Genomic DNA, 25,853 nt, shown 5'->3' with positions numbered 1-25,853 from the left:
GTGTAGTTATTCAGTGCGAAAGCTGGCAGCCAGCATACTGCTGATAATACTGCACAAAGGTGCATTAACTCGTTTCCAGTGGAGCGCAATCTCATCTCTTGTGCCTATAAAAATCTGTAAAAGCAGTTTCTGGGGAGTAGATTTTGCAATGTCTGGTAATGGTAATTCCAACAAGGCGTGCCAAGGTTCAACTTTAATCGTGGCATGAAGAATTTGTGCAGCCCAGTCAAATACCTGCTGCCAGCATGTAGAAATTTTGGGGCATTGCCACCATATGGGGTAATAAGTGCCCTTGGCCGTGCAGCCTCTCCAACAGACATCAGGGATATTGGGCGCAAACCTGTGGAGAATTTCCGGTGTATAGTGCCACCTGTATAGCAGTTTATAGCAGTTCTCTTGAAAACCCGATGAGATGGAACACTTATGAGCTGCCGAGTATATCTGTTCCCAAGCTTTATCATCCAAAGAAATGTGGAAATCCTCTTCCCATAAGGTCCGGTGGCGTAAATGTTCCAGTTTGCGACTATTCAGAAGAGCATCTATCTTTGAAATCACCCCTCTCATGGAAGAAGCATTTTTGCAAAATGATTCAAACAGTGTGCCTTTCACTCTTAAATTCCCCTCCCGGAGCCCCCTATGCATAAAATGATATACCTTAGCATAGAGTAGGAAATCAACATTGTCCACATGGTGCTTTTTACATAAATCCTCTCTAGAAACCAAAGCATCTTGTTGATAAATATGACCCACTTTATATATGCCCACTTTTATCCACTGCTGGTGAATCATTGTACGCTCACGCAGGGTCACCACCACATTAGAGAATAAGTGAATCATCAATGAGAAATGCTCAGGGCCCACCAGCACGCTTCTCCACAAATTCCATACCCTCAATGAGGTGTGTAAAGCAAACGCTATATTCAGCTTTTCCCCTTTAGGTGGTGGTGGCTGAAGAGAAGGGCATCAATGGGGAAGCGACCCAGCTGTGCCTGTTCTAATTTAACCCATTGTGGAACATCCCTGCTGCTGTGAAGGGCCACAAGTGCCCTCAACTGAGCTGCACCATAATACCACAACAGGTTGGGCACCTGTAACCCCCGCGTAGTTTGGCTTGGTATAGGGTAGCCCTAGCTATCCTAGGAGGACGTCGACGCCATATGAAGTGCCTCAACATTTGTTGCCAGTTGTGGAGTAGGGTCGAGGGAAGATAAATGGGTATGGTGGTGAAAAAATATTTAAAAAACGCCATAAAACGTTCATCTTAATAATTGCCAAACGGCCCATCCAGGAGTTGGAGTGTTCCAACCACTTATCAAGATTATCCTGAATTTTATCAATAAGTGGCTTATAGTTTAAGTCATACAACGAGTCAGTGCACTGTCCTATCCGGACTCCCAAGTATTTCAGAGATGTGGTTGCCCACTTGAAAGGAAACTGACGCTTTAAATCTGTGACCTCAGTGAGAGGCAAGTTTAAGTTAAGTATTTCCGACTTGTCATAGTTAACTTTTAAGCCAGAACGTGCTGCAAATTTACCCAGCTCATCCATAACTCCCTGGAGGGAACGCCCTGGGTTGGTAAGAGTGAACATAACATCATCAGCAAAAAGGGAGATTTTGAAATGGGAGTTCCCCTTGGAGATTCCACTGATAGCTTCAGTGCCTCTAACTCGAATTGCAAAGGGCTCCAAAAATATCGCAAACAAAAGAGGGGAAAGAGGGCACCCCTGCCTGGTACCCCTCTGGATGGAAAAGGAAGATCCGTATTTCCCGTTAACCTTAACCCTGGCTGCAGGATGTGCATATAGTTTACGAATCCAATCAATAAAGGAGCACCCAAACCCCATAGCAGACAGTTTGAAAAAGAAAGTCCCAGTGTACTAAGTCGAATGCTTTTTCAGCATCCAAGGCAAGGAGGACAGCGGGAAGACCTTCCTGATGCACCATATCGACAATATCTACTATATGTCGGACATTGTCCGCTGCTAATTGCCCTGGGACAAATCCCACTTGGTCATTATGAATAATCTCTGGTAATAACCCATTTAACCGGGCAGCTAAGATTCTGGCCAGTATCTTTAGATCAATGTTGATCAGGGAGATCGGTCGATAGGAGCTACAGTGGACTGGGTCTCGCCCCGGCTTAGCGAGCACTGTTATACCTGCAGTGTTGGCATCCACTGAGAAATTGGAGCCCTCTAACAAGGAGTTAAATGCACTAGTTAAAGGACCAGCTAGAGTAAGGGCAAATTTGCGGTAATAAGTGCCCGTGAAGCCATCCATCCTGGGCGCTTTTCCCGCTTTCAATTTTTTAATGGCTACCAGCACTTCCTGCTGCATGATGGGTTTGTCAAGCATTGCCTTTTGCATAGGGGTGATCTGAGGCAGATTTATACCCTCCAAATAGTCATCGATGTCAGCAGTGGAGATAGAAGTGTCCCGGGAATACAATCGGGAATAGAAGTCGGTAAAGGACTGGCGCACATCCTCTGCAGAGGTAACCATTTGCCCTTGGTGATTTAAAATCTTAGCCACTACGGTTTGCGCCTGGACAGCTCTCAGTTGTCTGGCCAGGATCTTACCCACCTTATTTCCCCCTTCAAAGTACTGCTGTTTAAGGAGGGTGAGGGAATGACTAATAGCCAAATCTTCTATTGACCTAAGCTGTGCCTGCACTACCGTTATTTTCTGATATAGCCTTTCCGATTGGGAACTACTATGGCGCCTAGTCAGATCAGCAAGTTCCGATAGAAGAAGTGTTCTTTGGGCTTCACGTTCCCCATTACAATAGACTGCTCGGGCAATGCACACTCCCCTCATTACTGCCTTGGAACACTCTCAGACAGTCACTGGTGACATACCTTCTGTTTGATTATCAGTAAAGTAGTCTCTAATTTGTTGAGTTAGGGTAACTGTGAATGAGGGATCCTTGAGAAGACTGTCATTTAGTCTCCATGTGCGAAGGCCGCCACCTGATTCCCCCAATTTGCAAACCACCCAGACCGAGGCATGATCAGACCACGTAATACTGTCGATATCAGTGTTTAGTACTCTAGGTTGTATGGTAGCGGAGGCAAAAAAATAATCGATGCGGGTGTATGTGGAGTGAGGACAAGAATAAAAAGTATAGGAGCGAGAGTGCTCGTGTCTAGCTCGCCACATGTCCACTAAACCCCATTTTTCCATAACTTTGCGCAAGGCACTCCTGGCTTCCATGTGGGACTGCATACCAGAGCTAGAGTCCCTGGCCGGATCCATTACTAAATGAAAGTCTCCACCCACTATCAACTCCCCCTCTGCGTGTTGCTGCAGCAAGTAGTGCAGACGGTTTATAAAAGACATCTGACGTTGATTAGGGAAATACACATTGAGGAGAGTAAAAATGCGTTTATCAACTTTGATCTTGTTGAGAATAAACCTAGCATCGGGGTCAATAACCTCCGATACCTGTTCTTGAACAAATGAGGAGGAGTACAGGATCCCCACCCCGGTATACCGATGATTTTCATTGCTGGCAGCCCACAGACATACAGGGAAATTTGGGACAGCTAATAACTAGGGATGTGAATCGTTTATCTGACGATTGAAAATATTATCCGATATTTTCAATATCGTCAGATATCGGGGGGTCCCCGATAGCGACAGGAAACCCCACGATTAATTTAGTGGGTTTTCTTATCGTTATGGGGGTGGGGGTGTGTGTGGGAAGAAAGGACCCAACCTAAAAACACAACCTGACCCTTTAAAATGAGTTTGTTAGAATCCTCCCACCCTCTGGACCCCCCCAAATATTTTTAAATACCTGGTGGTCCAGCGGGGGTCCCGGGAGCATTCTCCCATGCTCGGGCTGTCGGCTGCCACTAATCTAAATGGCGCCGATGGCCCTTTGCTCTTACAATGTGACAGGGGCTATCGGTGCCATTGGTCGGCCCCTGTCACATGGTAGGTGCACTGGAAGGCCTGCACCATTTTTAAAGATGGCGCCGGCCGTCCATTGCTCCTACCATGTGACAGGGACCGGCCAATGGCATGGATACCCTGTCACATGCTAAGGGCAAAGAGCCATCGGCCCCATTTTGTTTACTGGCAGCTGACGGTCCAAGCGCAGGAGAATGCTCCCGAGACCCCTGCTGGACCACCAGGTATTTAAAAATTTGGGGGGGTTCCGGAGGGTGGGGGGATACTAACAAACTCATTTTAAAGTCGGCTGTATTTTTTGGTTATCGGCTCGGATGCAGCCGATAAAAAAAACCAACCTGATCGGACTGCAAGATAAAAATTTCACGATGTGAATTGGAACCAGAATCCGAACCGATACCGGTTCCGATTCACATCTCTACTAATAACCTCTCATGTTTTTTACGAATGTGTGTTTCCTGGATAAAAATTATCCCAGCCGCCTGTCTTTGAAGTTCCCTCTTAAGCAACTTCCGTTTTTGGGGTGAATTTAGCCCTTTTACATTAAGGGATACCAATTTAGTCGCCATAGATAAACAAGTGCGTGACCCTCCCAAACCCCGTGACCCCCCAGAGCATAAATATTCAAGCAGCTGCCCTCTCTTGCGCCCTGCCCCCACACCCATGAACACCCATCCCAAACTTCCCAATCTTCCCAGAAATTGCAATATCAGTATGGCTGATTCTGAGTCTTAAAGATCCTGGTATATCCCAAGTCCTGCTATGGGATACCTGTCTCCTGAGGGCCTGTAGTCTCCTGTGCTGAGGCATGAGCATATGAACATCCCTCCCCCCTCCCATTTTATAATATTTAGTGAGATCCCCCTTATAGGACAAAGCATAACAGGTAAACCTTAACACAGGAACCTTAGGTAAACCTTAACACAGGAACCTTAGGTAAACCTTAACACATGAACAAACAGTACAACTGTGAACAGTCACAAACCATCGGATCCCAGGCCTATCCTGGGACAGAAGCTCCAGCAAGTCGCCCACGAGCTATGTGTGAATCTATGCGCTGCCAGTGACTCTGTAAAAATTATCAGGCGCTGCCTCCTCATCCCTGATCAGGATCCTGTGACCTCAGGTCCTCTGGCTGGCGGCGGAGCCTTTTGCCATCTTTTCTAGCCCTCTGCCATCTTGGTGCTGTGTCTCTTGGTGGGGCAGGCGCTGCCATTTTAGGTACAGAGAATGATATCGGCAGTTGGGCCTTGAGAAAAGCTGCTTTCGTCTCTTCTACGGAGGCTATCCGATACGTCGTTCCCTGATGCTGGTAGGACAGTCCGAACGGGTATGTCCAGCGATACCGGTTATCTCGATCTCGTAGGGCCGCAGTAACTTCTCAGAGATCGTACCTCTTTTTAAGTGTGACTGGCACCAAGTCCTGGAACAAGGAAACATGACAATTTTGCCATGTGATGGTCTTCATTCGTCGCGCTTCGGCCAGCACCCATTCTTTGAGAGGGTAGCTGGTAAAACAGAGGACTATGTCCCTGGGTTGCTGGTCCCTGCGTGGTCCCAGGGCTCGATGCGCTCGCTCGAAGCTTACTACTGCGGAGTCCTCCGCAATATTCGCGGTATCATCTGCTCCCTTCTTTAGGATGTAACTGCAGATTCTAGTCACAACCTGTTTTGTGTCCGCAAAGTCAGGTGTCTCCGGCACCCCCCGGATTCTCAAGTTATTTCGCCTGTCACAGTTGTCTAAGTCCTCTATTTTGTCTTGTAGTGCTTTCAGGTCTGCTGAAGTTGCTGCTTGTTGGGCCGCTAGGGTGTTGATCGCGTCCCCATGCCCATCAATATAGTTTTTGGCCTCATCGACGCGGTTACCCATGGCTGCCAGGTCGCCTTTAAGATCCGCCACCGACTCCATTATGTCTGCTTTGTACTGCTTCATATCTGCTCTCAGCTCAATAAACCAGCATCTTGCTTCTTCTCGGGTAAGCGGTGAGGAGGGCTGACCCGGTTCAATATCCCCTGAGTCGTGCAGATCCCCCTCCGTCTCGGCTGCTTCGAGCGGCTCTGGGTCCCGGTTCTCAGCGCCATCTTGGCCTGTGTCTGCAGAGATTTTTCCATATGAAAATTGTCGGAGATCAGTCGTTCGCCTCTTGCTGGTCATAATATGGGGTCAGATTAGGTTCCTGCAGGCTATAGGGCTTATTTGATTGAAAAAGCGAATTGAAATCTGCGAAATTCGGGGGTTGTTAAGCCCGGGAGGAGCGGAGCTGAGCCAACGTGTGTCCTCTTACATGAGATGCAAACGGCGCCCCCCCAGGTCCCAGTTTTACAAGATCCTCCTGCAATTCTTCACAGTCAGCTTACATTTGGTCCACTTTGAATAGTTTTGTGTCATCTGCAAATCTGACCACTTTCTTCTATGCTCCCCTTTCTAGGTTAAACAACCTTGGTTCCAGCACAGATCCCTGGGACACTTCATTATTTATCTTTCTCCAACCTAGATTAATCATTTTGCTATAAATATAGCAAAAATAGCACCTGCGATAAAAAGAGGGGTGTGCTTAGGATAATTTTCCTGGTACCACATAGGTATTGTTTTGCAACACGAGTTAAATTTATCACACCCACGTTATTTTCACATTGCAAGCTGAGAAGTCTCTCACAGGCTGTATTACTGACCAAACAGGATTTTATTGCAATTGGCAATTGGGGCTGCTGTGAGAGGAAGAGGGAGAGAGAGAGAGAAACTCTGTAGGGGCTCCCAGAAAAGGTAACTATTTATACCACTGTAAGAAGGGCTTCTAATAACTCGATGTGGGGTGGGTTCGGGGGGGGGGGGGGGGGGCTGTTTTACATGCACAGTCACACATACGAACAGAACAGTTACCATCAGTGAAGATTTAATGTGATTTGGAGGGATGAAAGGTAAATGAAGAGTAGATTTGTACACTTTACCCTCTACCTACCTTGCTTTTGTGGTCATAAAGGGAGGGAGCCTGGTCCTTCTTTTTTTGCACCACAATGTCTCAGGTCCATCCTGGTCACATGCGTAAGCCAAATTTTCTGCCCAGGGAGGTTGACCTCCTTGTAAAGAAAGTGATAAAGGCTCACAGTGTTCTCTATGGCGTGAACTCTAAAAGAGTGGGCTCCTACAGGAAGAAGCGATTTGGGAGCCCATTCCCCATAAAATTAATGATGTTTTTAAAAATATCAGTAGTGTTGGCGAATTATGCCACAAGTGGCAAGCCCTGTGGTGTGTTGTCAAAAGAAAGCAGGTGCAGATGCAAGTTGAGGGAACAGACACCAAGGTCACTTTCACTGTGGTGGAGCAGATGGTTCTGTTGACCATTTTGGAGTTAGATATGACTGGAGTGGGGGAGCTGGACACCTCACAACCAGACCGTGAATATTGTATATAAGATACCTTGTACTAGTGTTTCTACATGGCACATAGTTAGTGTGGCTGTACCAGGCCCTTCGGCTATAATGATGTAGACTACATGTGCCCACACAGAAGAGCACGATTCATCCCTTGCCTCCAGAGCATCGAGTCTGGAGTGTAGGGCACTGCACTAAAAGATAGCTGTTTGCGCATACCTGTGAACTCTCCGGATTTAGCCCGGAGACTCCAGAAATTCAGAGAAATTTCCGGGTCTCCAGGCAGGATGCTAAAATCTCCAGGGCACCGCTATTTCTACAACTGTCACACTGGAGAGAAAGAGAGAGAGAGAGAACATTAATAAAGGTAAACACTAGAGATGTGAAACGGAACCGGTTCGGATTCCGGTTCTGATTCACATGTGGGGTTTTTTTCATCGGGCCCGATCGCGGTTTTGTTTATCGGCTGTGCCCGAGCCGATAAACAAAAAAACCCACCCGACCCTTTAAAACTAATCCCTTTGCTTCCCCCACCCTTCTGACCTCCCCCAAAACATTTTACAGGTACCTGGTGGTCCAGTGGGGGTCCCGGGAGCGATCTCCCGCTCCCGGGCCGTCAGCTGCCACTAATCAAAATGGTGCCGATGGCCCTTTGCCCTTACCATGTGACAGGGTATCCGTGCCATTGGCCGGGCCCTGTCACATGGTAGGAGCACTGGATGGCCCATGCCATTTTTAAAGATGGCGCTGGCCATCCAGTGCTCCCTGTCATAAACTAATGCCTTAATGTGATTTGGAAAAAAAAAAAGTTCTTCCCAATGAAACAAAATTTGGTCAGAAACTTTCCCCCAGTGGTACTAAATAAGAAAAAAGGTTTTTAGCCTGCACTCCTCTATTTGTCTATATCCCTTTGAAGGTACTACCTTCAGAATAAAACGCAGTGCACTAGAAGGAGTCTCTCTTGTCTGACTTGAGTTCAGTGAGGTCTGATTTGTACAGAGACATTGTCACTCTCTTTGTTTTACTACTAATACCGCTCCCTGGCATGCTTCTGACTCTGGCTACTGCCTTCTTGCATTGTTTTGCAATCCTGGATGCAGGGAAGGCTTTTGGATAGGGCGAGTCAGGCTGTTGCCCGAGATGCTGTACAACAAAAGAGTGTTGATGACAAGGGGTCACCACCAACCCTGTCCCATGTGGTGTCTGTGGGCACACGGAACAGGATTACTTAAAGCAGTTGCACATATCGTGCCTCAGTCTGTGCAGTCTCAGATCCAGATCTAGCAGGAGAGCAGGAGCCTGTGCTATAGTTTCTTCCTGTCAGTGCTGGCCCTGTGAGTATGTTCCAAACTTGCAGGCTGGCACTTCCTGCATGCTGATCTCTGCATTTGCCGGTGGCTGCAGTGGCTATGCTCCCTTTCTTACAGGAATGAAGCTATTAACATTCCTAGCAGTGGCATGTTGCAGAGATGGCTTCACTGGTGTGATGGGGCTGGAACTGAGTGAAGGGGAAGGTAGTGGAGATTGTGCTGTCGCTGCCATAAGGAAAGCACTTTTCAAAAGTCATTTACCCAGCTTGTATGCGAGCAAAAGTACTCAAATGAGGTCTACAGTGTGAGCACATCTGTATTTTTTGTGAAGACTTTCCTGGTGTTAGGGTTAGCACAGAGCTGGGATAGGCATGAGCATTAGCATGAGACCAGTCTGTGAGGCACAGTTAGGTTAGGGAATTGTCAGCCAATTCCCTGCTCTGAACCAGTATGCAGAAAAGACTGCTGGATAACATCATGAACACAGTTTCACAGAAGAGGAGAATTATGCCCAGTAGCTTCAAGCATATTTGGCATGGAATATGGAGATCTAATAACAAATTGCAAAAGGATACTTCCTCCAATATGCTAATGAGATACATGACTAACTCAGACAGTGTATTCTCGAGAAAGAGAGATGGTCTCTAATCTGTCTCTGTCATATGTTTCCTATGTACAATTTATTCAGATTGCCTAATTCAGTCTTTACCTGCAGACAGAGGAGGCCTTTTCTTCAATTCCAAACTCCAATAGGCAAAACAAATAAACAGTCTTACTATGCATAAACTGGAGATAACAGTGACCAGCACAGTCTAGGCTACAGAAATAAAGACAATTAGAATGAGGATAATTCTGCAGGGCTGGGTCAGATTAACTGCTGAATCACACAGGCTTGACCAGAGCTGACCAAAGTTGACTGAAAAATAGAAGGAAAAGAACCCAGACATCCCTGCTTCCCAATCAGAGGTTAACTCTTTAGAGCCAGCTGCACTGAGTACAGCAGAAGCAGGCTGGCCATCAGATAGTAGTATAAAAGTGTAAACCGCCTTTACACAGGATACCCTCCCTTTTTAATAATACACAAGCCGAGGGAAGGATGTGGGTAACCTTGGTGTTAATAGTAAAGAGGTATATATGAAAATCCTCTTTCCTTATCAGGAAATACACTCTATCACCTGATCAGTTATACTCCTGCCGATTAGGAGAGGAATGAGGTAAATAAAAAAAAAAGGATAAAAGCCAAAGTTGTGATTATTATTATCTTTTACCTTAAATGTTTTATTTTTTTCTTTTCACCAAACAATACTTCAAATACCTTAAACATCCATTAACCTCTTAAAAAAAAATTCAGATAAGTATAACTTATAACCATTACTATTATAATTTTACATCAGGTTTTCTTTTACTTATATCTTACAATTACTTTAAAACTCTTTTCATTAAACAAGTCCTTCTGTTCAGTCTCTGTTATTCAGGTGAGTAACTTTTCTTTACTTCAAACACTGTTTATAAACAAGCTTGTTTATGTATTTACTTAACTTTAGTTCTCTTTAGTTCTTCTTCTTATCTTTGTTTTGTCTTTTTCTTTTATTTGTGTGTGATGCTTGAGTACGATGAATAGCTTTGTTTCTTCTTCTTTGCTTTGAATAGCCTTGCTTCTTCTTCTTTTCGTTCTTTTAACAATGCCTATTTCCTACCTTTAACAAATCAATAAGAGATACTATCTCCCTAATAAAGTAGTTTCTATAGACTAAGTCAGTGTGTTACCTTATTGTTGGTGTTGCACTTTATTGTAACTGAATTCTAGCTAATAAAAATCAAAAGATAATCACATTTTCCCTACCTTGGCAAGTTTTCTTTTTAATAACTAGTGGGTAGCTTTTGGGTATATTTTTGGTGACTTTTAGTATAAATTCTCTTCTTTAGCTTCACATTTAACTTATTTGTATTGTCAAAAGAAACTGCAGGATAAAAGCATGAACTCAGCATTATCAAATAGAAACAGAAAGGCTGCTGTAGAAGCAGGACACTGTGAACGATGGACAACAATGAATAAACAGAAAACACCTGTGGAGGCAGGACAGTCTCCCACATATGTCTGCAAAGACATTTCTCCCATTTCATGAAGGAGATAACCAGCTACTGAAACAGCTCATTCAAGCCATGGATCAAATAATCTCTACTGCTGATTGGAAAGACAGGAGGAAAACTCCAGTCTGGAACAGGGAGCAGCCTATGAAACAAACAACACAACAACACACAGTACAGCAGCAGGATAATTAGAGAGTGCAGCAGCAGCAACCAGCTATTGACCGGACATTAGCATCCTGTGCTTCTGGCCAAAGTAGGAAAGAGATAGAACTTCTGTTTAATTAGGTGGCTAGGCATGGAAAGATGTTTCTGTGAGGTGCTGGCTTACTGTGCAATGGCATTCTAATTTGTGCTTTGTTATATATCTGGGATATAATAAATATTATAGTACCACTGGTCGATCTCTCCTGGTATTATAGTACCACTGGTTAGGGATGTGAATAGTTTTTTGACGATTTAAAATATCGTCCGATATATTTTAAATCGTCAAAAATCGTTAGGGCCACGATACAATAACAATTCCCCCGATTTATCGTCAAAAAATCGTAAATCAGGGGAAGGGGGAGGGGAAGGGGGAGGGCGGGAAAACCGGCACACTAAAACACCCTAAAACCCACCCCGACCCTTTAAATTAAATCCCCCACCCTCCCGAACCCCCCCAAAATGCCTTAAATTACCTGGGGGTCCAGCGGGGGTCCGGAACGGCCTCCTGAAATCGAATCATGTTGTCTTCAGCCGGCGCCATTTTGCGCCGCCATTTTGCAAAATGGCGGCGCAAAATGGCGCCGGCCATAGACCAACATGATTCGACTGCAGGAGGTCGTTCTGGACCCCCGCTGGACTTTTGGCAAGTCTTGTGGGGGTCAGGAGGCCCCCCCAAGGTGGCCAAAAGTCCCTGGGGGTCCAGCGGGGGTCCGGGAGCGATCTCCTGCCGCAAATCGTTTTTCTGTACGGAAAATGGCGCCGGCAAGAGATCGACTGCAGGAGGTCATTCCGGACCCCCGCTGGACTTTTGGCAAGTCTTATGGGGGTCAGGAGCCCCCTCCCCAAGCTGGCCAAAAGTCCCTGGGGGTCCGGGAGCGATCTGCTGCCGCGAATCGCAAAAATCGATTGGCGGTAGCAGATCGCTCCCGGACCCCCAGTGACTTTTGGCCAGCTTGGGGAGGGGGCTCCTGACCCCCACAAGACTTGCCAAAAGTCCAGCGGGGGTCCGGAACGACCTCCTGCAGTCAATCTCCTGCCGGCGCCATTTTCCGTACGGAAAAAACGATTCGCGGCAGGAGATCGCTCCCGGACCCCCGCTGGACCCCCAGGGACTTTTGGCCAGCTTGGGGGGGCCTCCTGACCCCCACAAGACTTGCCAAAAGTCCAGCGGGGGTCCGGAACGACCTCCTGCAGTCGAATCGTGTTGGTCTATGGCCGGTGCCATTTTGCGCCGCCATTTTGCAAAATGGTGGCGCAAAATGGCGCCGGCTGAAGACAACACGATTCGATTTCAGGAGGCCGTTCCGGACCCCCGCTGGACCCCCAGGTAATTTAAGGCATTTTGGGGGGGGGGGTTCGGGGGGGTGGGGGATTTAATTTAAAGGGTCGGGGGTGGGTTTTAGGGTGTTTTAGTGTGCCGGCTCACGATTTTAACGATTTTCACGATACTTTAAACACCCAAACGGCAACAATACGATTCCCTCCCCCTCCCAGCCGAAATCGATCGTTAAGACGATCGAGGACACAATTCACATCTCTACCACTGGTCAACCGCCACTAATGTGGCGGTATCGCTGGGAAACATGAGTTTGGGGAATTCATAACTATGCGCATTGTTTTGGTGGGGAAAAGTATCCATAAGAAAAGAAAAGGTGCATATCGTAGCGAGTACTTTTTCCTTGGGCAAAGAGAAAGTATGTGCGTATTTTCTCTGAAAACTGGTGCAAAATCCGTGGATAAAAGTAGCCGCAGACTTTTTACCTGCCTGCACAGTTTGAAAAATTTCCCCCTAAATGGGTTTGAGAGAAGACAGACTGCTAGCAAATAAGATATTTGCTATTTGGCAGTGCCATTGTACAGGCTTTGAGCAAGACTTTCAAGCAGTTCCTGTTTGTCTTATTATAGTAGGAAAGGCAGTTCTACCTCTTCAGACCAAATATAACCCTTTTATGAGAAATCATCACTGCCCTTGTTTTAGAAAGACCACAGGATGTTTGAGTTCTCATTGCAGGGAGAGTGGTGGCACAAATATGCTGCCCCATTCAGGATGTGAGCAGAGACTGTCCTTATAGCGTTTAATTAAAGCCTTTTCTCTTTTTTTTTTTTTTTCTTCTTCTGCCTGGTGAGAGACTGGAGTCAAGTTTTAGCACATGTCTACAGGAAACTGTATTTCTATGGAAACGTGGGAGGATGTATTAGTGGTGCACAGCACGGGCAGTAAGCAAGGTTGCTATTGTATTTTTAGTCAACAGAAGCCAAAATTTGGTCAGATTCCTGATGCTGCCACATTTTGAATCAACGATTGACAATACAGTGTGGCTGCTTATGCTTATAACCTACATGCTTCCAAGTAAGCAAAACACTTTTCTGATGACTACAACTGGCTTTCTGGATTCACTTTGATTTGCCTTTAAAGAATGAAGAGCCAAAACTAACTGATGTCACTTTTTCAACATCTGCATTGCAGCTGTGGAAATGAGATTCGTTTAGATTCAAGGTGCTTTTTTATGTTAAAAGTTACCATCTCCTTTTCCTTCTTTCCCAGATAGTAGGTCTCTCAGGGCAAACTTTCTACTGTGCTGTTTCACTAGGGAGGGTGATTTATTTTTGTGCCTGACAGGTGAAATGTAAGGTTACTATTGTTTAATTACTAAATTAATGAAGCATGTTAGAAACTCTTCCGGCAAAACTGATACAGGAGAGTGATTGCATGAGTTGGAAGGTCTGCTGGCTATGAGGTCAGTTTGTTTTTTTTGAGTGAAAGTGTCAACAAAATTTATGCTGTAACCTAGGCCTCTGCAGAATGTTACTGGTGAGGAGAAGAGCAGCCAACCAAGGGCATTCCACACATGGAGGTGTAATTTGTTAAATGGAGAGTTCAAGTTTCTGTGGCCGGCAGTGGCTCTGAGTGCTCACTCACAGATGAGTCCAGGCGATATTTAAAAATGCTTAATTTAGATAAAATGGAGACGGCAGATGTGTTATTATTTTGAAGTCTGATTGGAAGGATTTTCCCCTGAAGTGGCAGGGTGGTCTACTTAGTTCTCTGGGAGTTCAGATTCATAGAAAACAAAACATTCACATAATATTCCACTCATTATCAAACAGTTTAAGCAATAAATGGAGAATTGGATGACATTCCCATTATCTTTACAGGACAGGATTGTGCTTATTAAAATTATCTTATTACCTAAGATGTTATGCAACTACTCGCATTCCTTTGTATGAGGAAGGATTTGAGACAGATTAATGTACTCTGTAGTCAATTCTTGTGGAGGAAAAAAAAAAAAGCTAGTTTGTCAGTAACCTAACTGATAATACCTAAGGGGGATGGGATTTAGGGTTTCCCAATTTCAAATATTATAACTTACCAGCAACATGCATGTCTTAGGAGACTGGCTATTAGATAACAGTGATTATATGAACTTGCAGGTAGAAGGTCAAGGCTATCATCCTCTTGAGCTGGCATTTTTGTTGCATGCAAAGAGAGGAGGTCTCTCTTGATTTATATGAAGGCAATTAGTGAGGTCTATGTGCAAAACATGTAGGGTGCTCAGAGGCAAGGTGGGCCTTTCTGCTACGGCCACTCACTTTTTTTGCCTCTAGTTTGTAATCCTAATTTCACCCAGATTTAGATCATATTTTTTTAGCCTTGTCGTAACAGGACACTCAAAATTGTTGGCAGATTATATTAATAAGGAAACACAACTAATTCACATATTTAGGTACAGTCAGCAGGCATTGGCTTTTATGAATAAGGATTATGTGGTTTATTTACAAGTTCATAGTTACATTACATCCGCAATACATAGAGAAACACTTCCAATATATCCCCTGCTTTTAATGCATATGCTAGGATGTGTCATAAACATGGACATTCTTCATTCCAATTGTATAAGTTTCTAAATAATGTAGACATTTATTTAGTTACTTATTTGTTTTTATATACCGGTGTTCAATTTGCATATCACATCGATTTACATATAATTTCATATCGGATTACGTATAACTTCACATTGGTTTATGTATAACTTACAAATAACTTACAAAGTGTATAACTTACAAAGTGCAGGAAGTTAAGCATTTCTTTTTGCATTAGAGCATTAGAGGTAGTAAAGTGAGGAGTAACAGTAATATGATTAAATGATGGTGGTAAAAGTTATAAACATGCATACACATGACATACAGACATGCATACAATGTTGGATATGTTGGCAGCAGTTTGGCCATGTGATTTACATCTCTATCTTGATAGCAAGAATATAAAAACGAGTATTACATTAATGTATAAGTACAAAAAATGTGATCCTACCCAAATTGCAGTTTTGTATTTTACATTAGGATAATAGTCTCCCCTGTATAAGCAAAGCATATGAATATCATCAGTTCTGATCATTGAAAGAAATGCTCTGTGATGACTGCCAATCTTGTACATTGCTTGCGAGAATGTCTGCAGATATTAGCATTTTGGAATTAAGTTGGCAAATATGACTAAAAAGTCAGTAATTATCTGTTGTGGCTTTGCTAAATTATATCATGCATCCCAGGGCGTGATGATAGGGAGGGCACATAAGTCTTTACTGGCCAAAGCTTGTTTATTGGCTTAGCGCTGTATCCTTCTCAAATGGCTTGATGCAATCCCACCTGATGTGGCGTTCTCACATGTTTGAAATGATGACCATGGAATGTAGAACAGTGGACCTGAGAATGGAAAAAGCACGGAAACTTTAAAATGCTATATGGGATCCTTTTTTTTGCAGACTTTGGTTCCAGATAGGAGACAGACAATTTTGTGAATGATGCTTAAGTTTTGAAGTTACTGTTAGATTGAATTGAGTAATTCCACTCTGTCCTTCTTCATTGGTCTGTACATACAGCAGGGAGAGGTGAATTGGGGAGAAAATGAGGGAAATTGTATAACATTTCATTGTATTATTGATTGGGCTTGCAATAAATTGTTTGTTTAAAAAAAAATACTTACATGATATGAACCATCTCAACATATGGTGCCTATGGTACCGACCACTTTCTAATTTCCAACTTTCTAAGGAGCTGGGGGGAAGAATCTGTCTTCCATTCCTCTGGGAATCATGCCTTTCTCCAAAAAGTGATTCATTCATTCATTCACTGTGTGTACAATTGCCAATACTATCCACAGTAAGCCATATGCAAGTCTTGTAATCCGGTGTGGAACTTACTCACAGGCACTCACTGATACTGTGCAACATGGATTGGATTGGATTTTGTCACAGCTGTAGTCTGATCTGCTGAGAAGATCTCAGTGGCGGAGGCTGGCTACAAATAGACCTTGCTGTGTCTGAAACAAGGCTTACGAATGGCATAGCAAGTTACTATTTATACTGTAACTTCTGTAGCCCTACTAAATCTATTTAAATTCTGGAGAGTTCCCAGCTGATTTAGGAAAGTATTGTGTGTTGCTATAAGGATGGAAGACTGATGCTGGGTGGAGACAGGTCTTTCATCACAGTCCATCATGCTCAAATTCTATCCAGAATTAGATTATTACGTCTATGATGTCTTTTCCTTATAAACAAAAGAAAAACCTCATCTGTTGTGTTACGGATGTCTGTGTATGTCATATCTATGACTTTGATATGTTTAGCTGTTTGCTTCATCTGATTGTTAGCTATAATATGGCAGAAATATGCTATGTAAATTTAACTAAAATAGAAAATAAAGTGTAGCCCCCATCCTGGTCATGGGAACACATGGGTATAGGAAAACATGGGGTGGGCCACGGATCACCTAGGCTGAGGCCCAAGCGTCAGGACCCAGCCTCGGGCCAGGATCCAGATCAAGGCCCCAGTGTCAGAACCTGGCCTGGCAGCTCTTCAGAAACCCGATGGATCAGGTAAGTGAGATTTTTCAGGGGGCTCAGGTCTCTATTGAGGCCCCAGCATCAGCCCTGGCCTAGGCCAAGGTCCCAGTATCATGCTCGGGCCTCGGCTATGGCTCCAGCTTTGGGCCTTGGCCTATGCCCTAGGTGAGACCTCAGCCTCAGGCCTAGGCCCAATGCATTCTTTTTAAATGAATGCAATGACTAAGGTTTGTTTCATTTTGGATGCCCTGAATTTGTTTTGGAGTCCCCCAAATGAAATGAACTGCCCCTTATTTGTTGCATTTTGCACAATTGTTCAAAACGAATGTGCATCCCTAGTGTTCAGTGCATTTGAAAGCAGCAATCGAGCCCAGGTGGCAGAAGAAGAGAACTCAGCCTGACATGTGCTGCTGCTGCTCCTTTTGTAACCGTCTCTTTTTAGTCAGTAAGGAGGTCCAGACAACTGATCCGTAAAGATAGACTTTTATTGCCAGCAAGATGCAGCTAAGACAAAGGCTCAGTACAACTGCATGCCACGCCCCCTTAGGAGCAAACTTTTATGCACTTTACAACTCTTATCTTTCACACATGCGTTCTGGTTTTTGCTGAACAAACATTTCACAAATTGCTGAACAAGCATTAGCTAGCGTGGTCCTCTAGTAGGTGTAGCTTAAGATCAGACTATTGTTTCGTCATTTAATTGACGTGTTAGACATTTTACATTGTCATTCGTATTAATACAATACAAAGTATTATTCCAAAATGGAGTTACGTTATGTTACGCTAAAAATTAGTATGTCACTGCGTCACTACGCATTACGTATCATTTGCGTTGCAAATATTAGTATGTTCAAGATGGCTGTGCGTTTCACTGCTGGCATGATTAGTCGGAAGATGTTCAGTTGCTCTTTCGTACTTCAGGGGGGGTCCCGAAATTGAACCTCTTCATTCCCCCCTTTGATACTTCAACTTTGAAGAGAAGGCAGAAGTATCACTTTATATCTGAAGAGGAACTGAAACGACAATGAGAGTTAATACCAGTGACATTGAATGTGAGCCCTAATATGTTGTTAGGTCGTTGGTTTCTTCACGGGTTTGAGACGGGTGGACCATATTGGTGTCACCCCCCTTTGTAGCCCGACTTACCCCAACAACACGTTGGCTCCATTATGGCAATGCTTAGTGGTTAGAGTTTTTCAGACTTATAAGTTAGTAGTTAAGTACTCTTTATCAGAATCAGTATCTGAATCATTGGTAGTGTCGTAGTCAGAAGAATCAGATGAAGGAAATGTGGAGACAGACACATACTTATTAATCATCATGACGTGAGCAGCTGCTCGCCGATCAGCAATATGTTCAATCATGGATCGGAGATGCCTAAAAATAAGAGGGAGACAAATAGGAAACAGAATGCATGTAAAAACAAGAAGTATCAGAGGAAAGAGGAGTTCTTTAAGGCCAGGAATGGAAGTGAGCCAGTTGGGCAAAGACCCTGTCCAGTCAAGGATTCCAGTCCACGTCTGCACTGGTACATGGGCCAGGCGAATCATTCGATCAGTGATCTCCTCAATGATTTTACTCTTGTCATCTACCTGTAAACAACAGTTAGAAAGATTAAATTTGCCACATACACCACCTTCCTGGGCTAGGAGGTAGTCTAAAGCCAATCGGTTTTGGTAGACAGCTGTTAGAATTTTAGTGTTTTGCTTGGCTAAGATGTTGAGAGCCAAGGCAGAATCATTTGTCAGGAGTTCCAGTACTGCTTGGAGTCTTATAATTCGATTGAGCATATAGATAGGTGTTCTATATCCATAAGAACCATCCTCAGCCCAGGTGGCCGGACCATAGTATTGTACAATTCGTTCAGGAGGCCACTCTTGATCTTTCCAATCTCCTATGGATACTTTAGGAGTGCTGCGACGTTTGTTGGGTCTCATGGGACTGTATACTGGAACTCCTAAGGTTTCTCCAGCAGTAATGGGAAGTAGGAAGAAGCTTGGCCGAATTGTAGCCAAGAAGCAAGTTCCATACCAGTTTGTTGGTAACTGTTCATAAGCTCTTCGTCCACATACATAATAATAACCATCTGGAGCATTGAAAACGGTAGTAGCAACACCTGCAGCTGTCCATGTCTTGTTCAAAGTCGAGTCAGTCCAGATGGGAGTTGGCATGGTAGAATTTTCAGTCTGCCACCATGTCTGGGTGGTAAGGTTGGCAGTAAGAACTCCTGTGCATGGAGAATTTCCAACAGGCACGGTATAGATGCGTGAATGTTGTCGAGAGATACATAGTCTGCCAATAACATCAGTCTGTAGTGCCCACTCATATGGATGAGATTTACGGTTATAGGTTACAGTGGTATTCAAGGTGTTAAGATCGGATTGGAAGGTTTCCTTGGCTTCCCATGGCCATTGCTCTCCTGTATCTGTTCCTCCACATACAAAACAGTTCTTGACTTCGAGAGAGAGAGCTATGTTTTCCGCCAAATTGACAAACAGGTTTTTTACTTGTTGAGAAATTGTATGTTTCTTTAATCCCTCAGTGGCATGAGATATTTCATCGAAGAAGGATTGATAACCCACCACAGTAGTCTGGTGAATAATTGGACGAGGTTTGTCTTTTCGCTGAGTGATGGTAATGTAGGTCATGGGGTCTTTTCCAGTTCCGTCGATACCAAATCCCCAAGTATCTTGCCAAGGGATTCCTTCGCTTCTTAGAGGCCATTGTATCGATACTGTATTACCATTTACTGCAGTTAATCGTCCTATCCCGTGGCAGCCATGGTAACCTCCACCGGTGTAATCACAAACTAGAGCCCATCCTGACAATGTCAGGTCCCCTCCGCATGGCAGCCATCTGGATGGATTAGCTACCCGGTTGTATGGGCAGAGGTATTTGTGATTGTAGACATAGGAATTTCTCCAGGCTTGAGACCCACAGTGAAGTGCATTTGGGTGTTTATCAATGGCTTCGCAGGCATCGAACGTTATTGTGACAATCGTTTCACTTCCCATAAGAACCTTAGTGGAGTTGATGTAGTACAAGATGCCTTTTCCTTCTGGGACAATACTTGATGTGTAGCTCTTTGGTAGTCCTACAGTGAGGGTGATGTTGTAGTACTTAGGAGTGGTTGGGGTATGACATATGACTTTGCCAGTTTCTAAACATCGATGGAAGGACTGATAGCCTTGAGTAGTATTCAGGGCGCAAGCAGGTAGTGTGGCACAGGAAGTTGGTGGTTGAGATTGGTGGATGATTGTTGAGACAACTTGAAATCCAGTTTGAGTGGTAGTACGAATTAGCTTGATACATTCAGTGCAATTCTTGCTTAAGGACAGGAAAACAGAGGTAGTCGGGTTACAGAAGAATATTAAGTGAATGCAGAAGATGGATGCAACGTAGATCTTGGAAGTCGGAATCTGTGACATTGCTTTATGACGTAGATGGTTGCATTCATAAGTAATGGATTCTGAAAGGAAGGAAAGAAATGGACACATTAATATTCAGTTGTAGTTACTGATACTTTTTTACTCAGGACTAGCACTGGGCCTGCCTTGGGTGAATCTTAATTTGTGGTCTCCAATCCTGGAAACCTGCCAGTTGGCTGAAGCTGGTTTGAGACGTGTCCAATGAATCCATGAAGAACATCCAAAAACTTTGACAGCTGTTGGAGTAGTTAGCAATACAGTGTACGGCCCTTTCCATCGGGGCTGGAGGGAATCAGACTCATCCCAGTCTTTTATCCACACCGAATTTCCTATCTGGTATGGATGAATCGGGTTTAGCAGGACCAATGGTTCAGTGTCACAGGTGTATTTTTGAATCGCAATAACTGTGTTATATAGTCCTTTGAGTTGGTTACTGAGAGACATTTCCCCTTGTATTTGCAGCGATTCAGGAAAAGATGGAAGAGGTGGAGGCCTTGCGTACATCATTTCATACGGAGTTAACCCCGACTTCCGTGGGGTACATCGGACGTGTAGTAGAGCTAATGGCAGGATGTCTGGCCATTTAGTCTTTGTTTCCTGACACAATTTAGCGAGCTGATTTTTTAGTGTCCTGTTAGCTCGTTCAACTGCTCCACTACTTTGAGGTCTCCAGGCGCAGTGCAGGTGCCATTGGATGCCCAGAATTTGACTTAGACGTCGCGTGACTTCACTGGTGAAGGCTGGTCCATTATCTGAATTTATCTGTCGAGGTAATCCGTATCGTGGTAAAATTTTGTGGAGAAGCAATGTTACTACTTCCTTGGCAGTCTCAGTTCGAGTGGGTATGGCTTCGATCCATCCGGTATAAGTACAGACAGCTACCAGCATTGCTTTGTATCTTTTTGAAGCAGTCATGTGGGTGAAGTCGATTTGGCAAACTTGAAACGGAGTTGTTCCTCGCAATATATGTCCAGGGGCTGGACCAGGTCCATTTCTGGGATTGTTCCTTGCACAGGTAACACATTGATTAACAGCATATTTAGTTAGTTGAAAGAGTCTATTAATGTAGTAAGTTTTTGCCAACAGTGTTGCTAATGCATCTCGGCCGAGATGGGTTTTATTATGGGCTTCCCTGACAACAGTCCATGCCAGGGCGTCGGGTATCCATACCCTATCTTCTTGTACAATCCACCACCCATCCTGCTGATGAAATTGTTCGGTTTGTGCCCAATCATTTTCTTCCGCTGAATAAATGGGGGTTTCATTCGTGAACTGTAGAAGTGGGCAAGTGGGAGTTGATGTATGTGGTGATTGCACACGTGCTGCTTCTTTCGCAGTCTTATCTGCCCATTGGTTTCCTTTGGCGATGGGATCAGTTCTCCCTGTATGGGCTTTACAATGCATGACAGCTACCTTCTTTGGTGCCCATACAGAGTCTAGCAATTGATGTATCTCCGATGCATTAGCTATTTGTTTCCCTTCCGCAGTTAGGAATCCTCGTTCCTTGTATAAAGCTCCATGCACTTGGATTGTAAGGAAAGCGTATTTTGAATCAGTATAAATATTTACAGTTTCTCCTTCTGCCAACTGCAGAGCCCTTGTGAGCGCAATTAGTTCAGCTTTTTGCGCTGATGTCCCTGGGGGCAGGGGTTCAGCTTCAACAATGTCGTCTTCGGAGACTACAGCATACCCAGCGACCCTGACTCCATTTATAACCTGGCTGCTTCCATCAGTGAATAAAGTCCATGCTCCTTGCCAGGGTTGGTCGCGTAAGTCGGGTCGGCTGGAATGTACTGTTGCCATAATTTCCCCACATTCATGAGAAACTGGAGTGGGGGTTGGGAGTAGAGTTGCAGGATTCAAGTTTTTACTGTCCTGTATTTGAATCTCTGGAGTTTCACATAATAACGCTTGGTACTTTACAAGACGTGAATTTGTCATCCATTTTGGCCCATGGGTCTCTAGCAGTCCTTGGATAGTATGAGGAGTTGTTACTTGTAAAATCTGTCCAAATGTTAGCTTAACTGCTTCGGGTATCAGTAGACATGCAGCAGCAATGCTTCGGAGGCATCCCGGCCATCCTTTTGACACATTGTCCATTCCTTTTGACAGATATGCAACAGGTCGTTCCCATGAGCCTAAGGTTTGAGTCAATACCCCTATGGCCATGCCTTTTTTCTCGTCGACGAATAGATGGAATGGTTTCATCACATCTGGCAACCCCAAGGCAGGTGGTTCAATTAAGGCTTCTTTTAGTTGTCGTAAGCTTGCCAGTTCGTTTCCTTCCCATTGGAAGGGTTGAGATTCTGCCTCTTTACCCCGCAGCTTGTCGTACAGGGGTTGAGCAATAACTGCATAGTTAGCAATCCACAGCCTACAGTATCCTGCAGCTCCCAGGAACGCCCGGAGCTCTTTCTTACAAGTGGGTACAGGTTGATCTCTTATAGAACTGGTGCGAGAAATCCCCAGACATCGGGTTCCTCCACGTATTTGGAAGCCTAAATACTCTACTTCCAATTCACAGATTTGCGCTTTCTTTTTACTTGCACGATACCCTTTTGAGTACAACGTCTTTAGCAGCTGAAGAGTGGATACCGCACATTCGAGGTACGTCTCTCGAAACAACAGAAGGTCATCCACGTATTGTATGACTGGCCCATACTTTACTTGATACATCTTTAAATCGTTTGCCAGTTGCTCACCGAACAGCGTAGGTGAGTGCCTATACCCTTGAGGCAACCTAGTCCATGTGTACTGCTGCTTTACTCCAGTATCTGCATTTTCCCATGTGAAAGCAAAAATCTTTTGACATTCCTCCGCCACCGGGACGGAGAAGAAGGCATCTTTGAGATCAATGACACTGTACCACTTTGATGCAGGAGAGACTTGAGCCAGGATTGAGTACGGATTTGGCACGAGGGCTACTAGATCTGCTACTTGACTATTCACTTTTCTTAAGTCTTGTACTGGTCGATAGTCATTTGATCCAGGCTTCTTTACTGGCAACAGAGGGGTGTTCCAAGCAGATCGGATTCGCCGGAGAATGCCCAAATCATACAATCTTTGCAGGTGTATCTGAATTCCTTGTCTGGCCATATAAGGAATGGGGTATTGAGATTGATTTATCACCTGTGCATTCTGTTTCATCTCGATCCAAATAGGGGTAGCGTTGATGGCTATTCCTCCTGGATTTTGTTCAGCCCATACTTTAGGTATACTGTCCATTAGCTGTCTGCGCTTTTCGTTGAGGACGGTGTTTTCTCCATATCGGTGCGTAGTGGTATGTTTGACTATGGGGAGATGTAATCTCCATTCTTCTTGGAGTGGACAGATGAGAGAGACTGGGTTATCAGCGAAGGATGCTCTTATTTCTCCTGTCGATTCGAATTGTAAGTTGGCTCTTAACTTACAAAGAAGGTCTCTCCCTATGAGGGGAACTGGGCATCCCGGGACGTAGAGAAACTGATGAGATACTAATTGTCCTCCCACCCGGACTTGTCGTTTCTGAAGAAAGGGAGCGATAAGTGGCTTTCCAGAGGCCCCTACAATAGAAATGTTTTTCGAAGTGGGTGTGGTAATAGCGGTAGTCATGACTGATCTTTGTGCCCCGGTATCTAACAATCCCTTAAATGTCTCAGTTCCTACTTTAATTTCTACTAAGGGATCGAATGGAAGAATTCCCTTCTCTAGTCATGCTTCACTGCTGTCTTCGCTAGAGGTTTCTCCGACAGTCATCTGCCATTCAGCTTCCTTCGGTTTGGACGGAGTATATCCTTCCTGCTTCATTTGCAGGGACTCTGGGCATTCAGACTTCCAGTGTCCTTCTTGTCTACAGAATGCACATTGATTGGCTCCCAACGGCACCCTTCCCCCCCTAAACGATCCTCCTCTGCTAGCTCGTCCTCTGGGCGGTCCCCTCGAGGGTGACCTGCCCCTTCCTCTCGGCCCAGGATATCCCTGATAGTGCCTAGCCGAGTTTCCGAAATTCGTTTCTTCCAGCGCTGCAGCTAACAAACTAACACTTTCTCTTAACTTTCTACTTTCTTTCTTTTCTTTCTTGTCTCCGTCCGGCTCTCGGTTTACATAAACTCTGTCAGCCATGGCTTTTAAGTGGCTAATAGTCATTCCCTCAAATCCTTCTGATTTCTGTAGCTTCCGGCGGATATCGGGACAGGATTGTCCGACAAAGCTCATTACTATGACGGACTGACTTTTGGGGTCCTCTGGGTCGAACGGACTGTATTGCCGATATGCATCCATCAATCTCTCCAAAAAGATTCCAGGAGTTTCGTCTTTTCCTTGCACCACGTCGCGGATCTTTCCCATATTCATGACTTTCTGCTTTCCTTTCTTTAAAGCTCCGAGAAAGGCGACTTGGTATGCAGCAATGCTGGCTCGCCCTGCAGCCGTCTGGAAATCCCAGTTGGGATCGGCGACAGGGGCATGCTCTCTCACTACTTCATCTGGATTACCGTCTGACCCGGCTCCCAGCCGAGCTGCTTCTTCCATGTTTAATTGTATTTGTCGGCGTTCTTCGGTGGTAAAAAGGATGGAGGCGAGGTGCCGAATGTCAGCCCAGTTGGGGTTATGGGCTGCAAAAATTCCTCGTAAAAAATCTAGCATCTGATCTGGATTATCAGCGTAAGAGGGGCCGAGCTGTTTCCAGTTAAAAAGATCGCTGGAAGTGAAAGGTATGTAAGTAAACAACTTTATAGTTTGCGTAGTATTATACTCGTTTTCTTCAGTAGGGACCACGGGAACTACGGTGGTTGTTTCTCTAATTGGTAGTTGTAAACTTGCGGCTTGGGTTTTACTGCGAGTGCCGCCGGATACGGACGACTCGCCGCCGTCCTCAACTTTTGCCGCCGCCGCTTCCGCTTCAAGCCGTACTTCGGGAATCGGCATTATTTCATGATCAACTTGGGCAGCGGCGGGAGCTGGGGGATCTGGTGGCGCATTATACGATTGAGGGCAGCTAGGGGCATAGGGTGGCGGCAGAAGATCTTCTGCGTCAGGCAGTACTGCAGGCGGCAGGGGTTTAACTTTTTTTTCTTGAGTCCGTGTGTTCCCTTGCACTACAAACATGGCCGCCGCAGATGACGCATGGTCCTTTATTCCTAAGATGGCCGCCCTTCCCTTTCTTTTCCGGTTTGAGGACTTCCGGTCACCCATTTTGTTTACTTGCGCCACCATTACGAGGGCGGCTCCCTCCACTAACTTCTTTGCCCACTTCGGAGGATTCTCGATAACTGCAATCCAAGCAGTTATGTATGGCTTATCCTCAGGGCAACCCGGATTTTCTTCTTTCTCAACTATTTTCAAGACCCTTGTGGCCGTTTGGAAATTGAAAGTTTCTTCCGGAGGCCAATTTACACACAAACCGGGCCACCTATGGGTGCATCGCTGAACCATTCCGGGCTTAGTACATTTACGTTTATCGAACACTTCACTATAGTGTTCTGTCATAACTTTTAGTGGAGTTGAATAGCCCCCTCCCATTAGGATAGAATTCACAGACAAAGGAGGGAAGGGAAGACGGATAGGTAAGGGGTCCGTACCCGTCAGACACAAAAGGGTCACAATCGCCCCGACTAGGACGCGGTCAGCCCGGCCTAGAACTGCGAGGCCATTCACTCTCTTTCACACAACAAGAAACCTATTCCCACTATCGTACGCGTTACTTCTTTTTCCTC

General features: G+C 44.9%; 1 long non-coding RNA gene across 1 annotated transcript; it reads left to right on the top strand.

The window, feature by feature from the left end:
• The first annotated feature begins 9,673 nt into the window (after nt 1-9,673).
• LOC115075485 lies at nt 9,674-11,035 on the top strand. Its single transcript, XR_003852528.1, has 2 exons — nt 9,674-9,812; nt 10,557-11,035. It is a non-coding gene; the product is annotated as an uncharacterized LOC115075485 (long non-coding RNA).
• The last annotated feature ends 14,818 nt before the right edge of the window (nt 11,036-25,853 follow it).

Source organism: Rhinatrema bivittatum, chromosome 1 (genome assembly GCF_901001135.1).
Source record: "Rhinatrema bivittatum chromosome 1, aRhiBiv1.1, whole genome shotgun sequence".
Taxonomy (NCBI): domain Eukaryota; kingdom Metazoa; phylum Chordata; class Amphibia; order Gymnophiona; family Rhinatrematidae; genus Rhinatrema; species Rhinatrema bivittatum.
The sequence above is the reverse complement of the archived record's forward strand: the minus strand, read 5'-3'. Positions and strand labels throughout refer to the sequence as shown.